The sequence below is a fragment of the Mustela nigripes genome, unplaced genomic scaffold (genome assembly GCF_022355385.1).
Source record: "Mustela nigripes isolate SB6536 unplaced genomic scaffold, MUSNIG.SB6536 HiC_scaffold_435, whole genome shotgun sequence".
NCBI lineage: Eukaryota > Metazoa > Chordata > Mammalia > Carnivora > Mustelidae > Mustela > Mustela nigripes.
Genome location: NW_026739842.1, coordinates 5,339 through 14,546, shown reverse-complemented (window position 1 = coordinate 14,546; position 9,208 = coordinate 5,339). Strand labels below are relative to the sequence as shown.

General features: G+C 38.2%; 1 pseudogene; it reads right to left on the bottom strand.

Annotated features, from left to right (window-relative positions):
• Nucleotides 1-1,054: 1,054 nt before the first annotated feature.
• Nucleotides 1,055-1,718, bottom strand: LOC132008587 (rRNA-processing protein FCF1 homolog; annotated as a pseudogene).
• Nucleotides 1,719-9,208: the final 7,490 nt, after the last annotated feature.

Below are 9,208 nucleotides of genomic sequence, written 5' to 3'. Positions count from 1 at the left end.
TTATGTCTGACTTGGGGCAAATCACTCGCCTCCGGCCTTCTGTTTGCTTGTTAGTATAATGAGGTGGTGCTTATGTATGTGATCTTTGCCAGCTCCTCTGAAAAGACTCTAGTCCATCCTGGCTTGCAGATAAGGAAACTGAGGCCTGAGGTGTGATGACTTCCTTTAAAGCCACACAGCTAGTTGGGGCCAATCACAGGCCACATCTCCTGACCCCCACGCATCAGTCCTTGGAAATCCTACTGTAATATGTTCCTTTCCAGAGGCTACAGGTGGGAACTGAGGGAAGTGGGACAACCAGAATTAAGAATAGCGCAGAAGATGGCACAAGGTCCGCATGCCTTGGCGCCTGCATTTCACCAGTAGGGCCACCTCTTACCTTAGAAGAAGTTCCCACAGGGCTGGTGATTTGGATGCCTGGTCTGGAGCTTAGCTACGGTAAACGGGACCAGAGGGAAATGATGGCTGTTTGAGGTGGACTTTGTTGACGGCGGCTGGAGATAGCAGCTGACAGAGGAGGAAGAGGGAAGAGTGACGGATGGCAGATAGCCGCAGACCCGCAGGTCAGCCACTGTTGCCCAGGGTCCCCCATCCCCAGGAGCCGTTTTTGTGTCACAGGAGCTGAATGCTAAGAACCCTGTGGGTTCTTAGTTTGATGTCACATCTTGATGACAAGATTCCATTCTCTTCTGCATCAGTTTGAGACAGACATCGTAATGAAATTCTAATTAGCCAAATATGGAATGTAAGCCTGGAACTCATTTTATAGAGAAATTTTCTTATATGAACTACTTTCCCTGATGATAGAGGAGATGTGACGATGTAACATCAGATAAAGTTTATCTGCTTGGCACTTGTAAGAAGGGTTCCCGGCAAAAAAGAAGTGGTTTTTTTTTGTTGTTGTTGCCCTCCCTTTTGATCTTTCCTTTCCATTCCTTTTTTTTTTTTTTTTTTTTTTTGGTCTTGTGAGCGGTCATCTGATTTATAAAAAGATGCAACAAAAAGTAAAATGGTACAAGATAATCAGTTTCAAAACATAAAAAAGTGAGTGTCTTTAGCCATAGCTCAGAACAGAGGAACTGGGTAAGGAGAATTGCTTGTATGAACTGGCAACAGGAAAAGTTGGTAAAGGAGAGCTTAGGAACTCTATTAAGAAATAGGAGTGAGGGGCTGCATCATCATCTGGCATTCGCTCAGTGTCGTCTATATGGTTAGAGATGTCCATGATGGGAACTCCAGCAATCTTCTGGGTCTGGGTCAGCTGATGCCACAGTGTAACACTCTGAATTACTTCCATACTGAGCAGTCATCTGCGTAGTTTGTCTTGTGTGTACGTGGTAATCGTTTGAATCTTGGCTCTTTCGCAATCCTTAGAGCCTCTTGATAGTCTCACCCCAGTTTCTCAGTTTCAGCCATTACATAGTCAGTTGTACAACTGGTACACTTGGCACACAGCCTGTCCATCATTGACCGCACAAGTTTGGCCTATATAGAAAAGTTGATAAAGTCGGTACCAACCAGGATGTGGTAAGTTGGCCCAGCTGTTTGTTTATATTGGAAAAAGCAGGAGGGATGTTGGGGGACTTCTCTTTCCTTGAGTGCATGGGATCCTTCTTTTTCTTTTTAGGTTTTAATCTGTACTTTTCTCGGAGAAGGATCTCAGAGCTAAGCATTCGCTTCCCGGTCACATACTTTCTTGCTCTCTCTTGCTTCCCCATGTTCACACCATGCCCATTTCTCCTTGCTTTTGATTTTCTAATTCACTCTTTGTAGTACCATAAAACTTATTTAAATAAAATGTTGGCCTACTAAGTTATTGATTATTAGTAAGTTCTTTGTTCAAAATTTGAGAGCAAGAAGTATTATGTAAATATATCTTTTTGTTATTTAACTAGTCTTACAACATGTAGCATCAAATTTCTTGAAACATTTAAACAAATTAATCACAAACTGGGGCTTGGGCTCTTTCTTTTTTTTTTTTTTTTAAGTAATCTCTATACCCAACATGGGACTTGAACTCACAACCCTGAGATCAAGACCTGCATGCTCCAGTGACTGAACCAGCCAGGTGTCCTTTGGGCTTTTTGTTTTTAAGTTCCTCAGGTGAGGGGGTGCCTTAGTGGCTCAGAGGTTTAAGCTTCTGCCTTCAGCTCAGGTTATCGTCTCAGGGTCTTGGGATTGAGCCCTGCATGGGACACTCAGCTCAGCATGGAGCATGATTCCCTCCCTCTCTGCCTACTTGTGATCTCTCTCTCTGTGTCAAATAAATAAATAAAATCTTTAAAAAAAAAAAAAGTTCCTTTCCTAATGTGTGACCAGTGTTGAGAACTCTAGCACTGGATAATTCCTTTATATAGCTCAAGAAATTAAGTTTGAAAAGTGAACTAAAAGCCTACATAGATTATGGTTGGTGTTAAATTGAGGGGAAAAAAGAGATAAAGAGTAGAAATCAGCTGGAACAGAGTGTAATTAGGTACTCAAATATTTGTTAGATGGATAAATACATTTACGGAATGCAGGGTTGTTTTTTTTTTTTTGTCTCTTCATAAATATGTCAAACAGGTATATAAATTCAACAAAGGAGTTTGATATAAAATTGATTAAAATGTTAGAACAGAAGTTCCTTAGAATTTCAGTGTTACTATTTCATGATGCTTTTAAGATGATCTCTCTGTAGATGGTGGGAAGATCTTGTTAGCATGTGTTTTTAATTTCTCAAGCTTGAATAATTTAGTCACCGAACAAAGATTTAGAATGAGTTTTGGGAGACACAAGTCCTAGATTATGTCCCCACCTAGCTGGGTCAGAGATTTGAGAGCAGGGGCTGGAGGGAAGAGCTCCAAGGAAATTTTTGTATACATGCTGATACCTTGGGTGGGAACAGTCTTCCCACACTTCCTGTGGCTAGCTCCTTTGTGTCATTTGGATCTCAACTCATTGTTCTATATTTCCTGGTTCATCCAAGTTAAAATACATCCCATTTGTCACTCAGACCTTTACGGTGTCCTGTTTTCTTTTTAGCTGTGATCACTATTCATTAATCACTGTTTGATCACTTCATTAATAACGTCTTTGTTTGTTTACATATTTATTTTCTCATTTCTGCATTAGAATATCTGCTCTTTAAAAGCAGAGACCTTGTCTTTTCTTTTCATGACTGTGTCCCTAGGTCTTAGAGAAGAGCTGGAGTTGCATGATAAATATTTGAGGAATATTTATGGGATATACAGGGGCATTTATTCGTCTCTGTTGTCCATTGTTTTCAAGAATGGTTGGAAACACAAACATACGTGAGCTCACACAAACTTTCTATGTCTTTCAACCCCTATGTAGTGTGCAGATTAGTGCTTAACTATTTTGGTTTTTTGTCTCAATGAAATGGGACATGTTTCAGGGCAGAGCTCATAAATTTCATAGGCCCTCTTAGTACTTCTCATCATTTACAGAGTGATGGTTCTGGGGGATTCTGCTTCTTGTGGAGATAGTATATAGTGATTTTATAAGTCCATGTATCTGGGAAGGAGTGTTTTACTTCTTGGCATCTTAGAGAACTTCAATCTTTCCAAATTCCATGTAATTTTCATAGCATTAAAGCTACTAATTTTGTATTATTGGTAAGTTTTAAATGACTAATTCCCAGGTTAATTTTGAGTGATGTCACTGCTTCTCTCATGGTTAATGGTTCTTAATTACCTGCAGCGTGTCTGGTTTGCTCATTTATTTTCCTATGTTCCAACACTTCTTATGATCTCCCAACTTCTGGCCTTTTGGGGGATTTGTACTTTAAGTGGGTTCAGATAGGAAATATCCCTGAGTACAAAGAAAAGATATTTTTCTTCTAACTTCACTATCTCCTATTATTAATGTATTACATTGTTGTGGTACATGTGTTACAACTGATGAACCAGCATTGATACAGTATTAATTAAAGTCCATGGTTTACATTAGGGTTCACTCCTCTTTCTATAGTTCTGTGAGTTTTGACAAATGTATAATGTTATTTACCTACTGTTGGTATCTTACAGCCTAGTTTCCTTGCCTTGAAAACCCCTGTACCTCATCTATTTGTTTCTTCTCCTCTCTCTGCACCCTCCTCCCTCACCCCTCAGCCCGGGATCTTTTTACTGTCTAGAGTTTTACCTTTTCAGAGGCACCTGGCTGGCTTAGATGCTAGAGCATCTAACTCTTGATCTCGGGGTTATGAGTTCTAGCCACCACATTGGGTATAGAGATGACCTAAAAAATAAATAAAAATAAAAATGTTGGTTAATTTTTACCTTTTCCAGAATGCCATAGAGTTGGAATCATATAGTATTTAGCCTTTGAGACTGGTCTTTCACTTAGCAATACGCATTTAAGGTTCTTCGAAGTCTTGTGGCTTAATAATTCATCTTTTAATTGTCGAATAATCCATTGTGTGGGTGTGGCACGGTGTACCTGTTCACTTACTGAAGGAGATTTGGATTGCTTCCAAGATTTGGCACTTCAGAGAATAAAGCTGCTGTAAACATCCTTGTGCAGGTTTTTGTGTGGACACTAGTTTTAAGCTCTTTTGGGTAAATACCAAGGAGCACAATTACTGATCTTAATGAGAAAGTGTTTAGTTCTGTGAGAAACTGCCAAGCTATCTCACACAGTGCCTCCCATTTTGCATTCTGACCAAACAGTGAATGAGAGTTCGGTTGTCCCACATCCTTGCTAGCATTTGGTATTACTAGTGCATTGGATTTTTTATATTCTACGTGATATGTAATAGTACCTTGTTTAAATTTGCAATTTCCTAATGACATACAAAGTTGAGCATCTTTTCAGATCCTTTTTTTTCTTTTTTAAAGATTCTATTTATTTATTAACAGCACAAGTACACGGAGAGGTAGCAGCAGGCAGTGGGAGAGGTAAAAAAGCAGGCTCCTCGCTGAGCCAGGGGCCCAGTGTGGGGTTCAGTCCCACGACCTGAGCTAAAGGCAGATGCTTAACTGACTGGGTTTCCCAGCCACCGCTCTTTTCACATTTTTAAATTAGGTTTGATTTCTTATTGCTACTAAGACATCTTTATATTATATTTCTTATTTTAAGTCCTTTACCATGGATGTGTTTTGCAGATATTTTCTCTACTCTGTGACTGGTCTTTTCATTCTCTTAACAGTGTCTTTTACAGAGAAGTTTAATTTTAACAAAGTCCCTCTCATCAATTTTTTTCTTCCATAGATCATGCGTTTGGTTTTATATCTGAAAAGTCATTGCCAAATCCAAGGATCCCTACATTTTTTCTTATGTCATCTTTAAGAAGTTTTGCATTTTACCTTTAGGTTATGTGAAAGGTGTGAAAAGTTTGTTTTTATTCTTTTCATTTGTTTTTTTTTCTTATCAATGTTCCATTGTTCGGTTCCATTTGTTGAAGACTGTCCTTGCCATTGAGTTGCCTTTGCCTGTGTGTGTGGATGTTTTTCTGGGCTCTCCACTCTGCTCCAAGCACCTGTCTCTTTTGCCAGGCACCTTCTGTCTTAATCACTATAGCTTTAATCGTAAGTCTTGAGATTTGGTGGTGACAATCCTCAATTTCCTTTTTTTCCCCCTCTTTAATATTTTGTTGACTACTCTGGGACTCTTGGTTTTCCAGTTTTCCATCCAAATTTTAGAGTCAACATGTTGGTATCACAGAATAACTTCCTGGCATTTTGATTGGGATTGCATGGAGTCTGTCGATCAGTTTGGGAAGAACTGACCTCTTAACAGTATTGAGTGTTCTTACCCAAGATTATGGACTTTCTTTCCACTTCACATCTTACCTTGCTTGTTATCTTTCATCAGAATTTTATACTTTTTCTCACATAGATCTTGTGCATATTTCGTTAGATTTGCACCTAAGTATTAATTTTTTTTGTCTGCTAATGTAAATGGTCTTGTGTTTTTAACTTCAAATTCCACTTGTACATTGCTGGTATATACGAAAGCAATTGACTTTTTAATTTTTTTTTAAAGATTTTATTTATTTATTTGACAGAGAGAAACTACAAGTACACTGAGAGGCAGGCAGAGAGAGAGAGAGAGAAGGAAGCAGGCTCCCTGCTGAGCAGAGAGCCCGATGCGGGACTCCATCCCAGGACCCTGAGATCATGACCTGAGCCGAAGGCAGTGGCTTAACCCACTGAGCCACCCAGGCACCCGACTTTTTAAATTTTTTAATTAAAATTCAATCTCGTTAACATATAGTATACTTTTAGTTTCATGGTTAGAATTTTGTGATTCATTGGTTGCATACAGCACTCAGAGCTCATTCCAACAAGTGCCCTTAATACCCCTCACCCAGTTACCCCAACTTTCCCCTCTCCAGTAACCCTCAGTTTGTTTCCTGTAGTTAAGTCTCTTGTGATTTGCCTCCCTGTCTGTTTCTATTTTTCCTTCCCTTCTCCTATATTCATCTGTTGTTTCTTAAGTTCCACATGTGACTGAAACTATATGGTATTTGTCTTCCTCTAGTTCCATCCATGTCCTTGCAAATGGCAAGATTTTGTTCTTTTTGATGGCTGAGTAATGTGTGTGTGTGTGTGTGTGTGTATACCACATCTTCTTTATCCATTCATCTGTTGATGGACATCTGGGCTCTTTCAATAGTTTGACTATAAACATTGGGGTGCTTTTGCTCCTTCAAATCACTTTGTGTACTTTGGATAAACATCTAATAGGGCAATTGCTAAGTCATTGGGTTGTTACATTTTTAACTTTTTGAGGAGCCTCCATACTGTTTTCCAGAGTTGCATTCCCACCAACAGTGTAGGAGGATTCCCCTTTCTCCACATCCTCGCCAACATCTGTTGTTTCCTGACTTGTTAATTTTAGCCATTTTGACTGATGTAAGGTGGTGTCTCATTGTGGTTTTGATTTGTATTTCCCTGATGCTGAATGATGTGGAGCTCTTTTTCATGTGTCTCTTGGCCATTTGGATGTCTTCTTTGGTCTGTTCATGTCTTCTGTCCATTTCTTGACTGGATTTTTTTGTTTTTTGGATGTTGAGTTTGATAAATTCTTTATAAATTTTGAATACTGGCCCTTTGTCTGATACATCATTGGAAAGCAATTGACTTCTGTATTTTAACTGTGTATTGTGCAGACTTGCTATAATCACTTGACTAGTTTCAGGAGGGTGTGGGTGTGGGGTATGAAGTCTTTGTATTTTCTGTAGACAGTCATGTCATCTGTGAACAAAGTTTTATTCTTTCCCAGGTTGTATACCTTTTGTTTCCTTTTCTTACCTTATTTCATTAGTTTGGCCTTCCAGTATAGTATTGAATATTAGTAGTAGGAGGGACATCCTTGCCTTGATTCCCTGTCTTCTATTTTCTCAGTATTAATATCATTTTAGCTGTGGATTTTTGGAGACATTCTTTATCAAGTTGAGGAAGTCCTCCTATTCCTAGTTTCCTGAGGGTTAATAATGAAGAGGTGTGGATTTTGTTAAATGTTTTTTTTCCTCCCTTCATTGATATGATCATGTGATTTTTTTTTCTGTTGATATGATGGATCACATTGATTTTCTAATGTTGAACTACAGTTGCATACCTGGAATAAATCCTACATGAACCTGGTGTATAATTTTTTAATATAGTGTTTGCTTTTATTTGCTAATTTTTGTTGAAGATTTTTGTGTCTGTGTTCATGAGAGATACTAGTTTGTAGTTTCTTTTCTTGTAGTATTGGTTTTGGTGTCAGGGTAATAATGATCTCCTAGAATGATTTAGGAAGTATTCCTTCTAGTTTTACTTTCTGGAAGAGATTTTAGAGAATTGTGTAGTATTCCATAAATGTTTGGTTGAATTTACAGTGATTGGGATTGTTAGCAGTAGCCCTCCCTTCTTTCATCTGATATTAGTAATTTATGTCTTCTACCTTTTTTTCTTTGTTTGCCTGGCTAAGGGTGTATATGTTTTATTGATGTTTTCAAAGAAACAGACTTGGGGTTTATTGATTAAAAAAAAAAAAAAATTCCTGGTTTTAATTACATTGATTTCTGCTCTAATTTTTATTTTTTTCTACTTCCTTTAGGGTTTTTTTTTTTAAATGATTTTATTTGACACAGAGAGAGTCAGTGATAGAGGGAATACAGGCAGGAGAAATGGGAGTCAGAGAAGCAGCCTCCCTGAGAAGGAAGCTTTGATTCAGGGCTCTGTCCCAGGACCCTGGGACCATGTCCTGAGTCCAAGGCAGATGCTTAACCAACTGAACCACCCAGGCGCCGCTCATTACTTTAGATTTGATTTTGTTGTTGTTGCCTAAAATGGAAGCTTAGATTATTGACTTTAATCTTTTTTTTTCTAATATTTGCATTCAGTACTGTATTTTCCCTTTAAGCAGCATCCCACACATTTTGCTACATTGTATTTTGTTGAGACTGGTCTCCTGTCATTTAGAAGTGTGTCATTTAATGTCCATGTATTTTGGACTTCTTCAGCTATCTTCTGTTACTGATTTTTAATTCCATTGTGGTCTGGGAACATACTTGGTATAATTTTTATTTTTAAAAATTTGTTGTGTTTTGTGGCCCATAATTATTCTGTCTTGATGAGTGTTCCATATGAGCTTAAGAAGAATGTGTGTTGCACTATTACTGGGCGAAATTGTCTGTGTACATCTGTTGTACGGTAATTGATGGTGGTGTTGAGTGTGTCATGTCTGGACTGAATGTCCACATCTGTCAGATCCTTGTTGCCCTGCTGCTGGATCAGCCCATTACTGATGGAGAAGTGTTGAAGTTACCAGCTGTGATAATGGAATTGTTTATTTCTCTCCGCAGTTCTGTTAGGTTGTGTCTCACCTGTGTTGATCAGGCACACATACGTTAAGGATAATTGTGTCTTCTTGGTCAGTCGATTTCTTTATCATTATGTAATGCTGCTCTTTATGCCTGATAATTTTCCTTCTCTGAAATCTGCTTTGTCTGAAATTCATGTAGCTACTCCATTGTTCCTGTGATTAGTGTTACTTTGGATTTTTTTTTTTTTAATGTATCCTAGCATTTAACTTGTTGATATTTAAGTTGTTTCATTTTTCATCAAAATATAATTCACAAAGCATAATAGTTGCCATTTTAAAGTGTACTCTTTTCTGGTTTTTAGTATATTTACTGTGTATATGGTACATACGTCACTTCTGTCTAATTCCAGAATGCTTCCATCACCCGGAAAATAAACCTCTTAGTTCCAATTCTCCC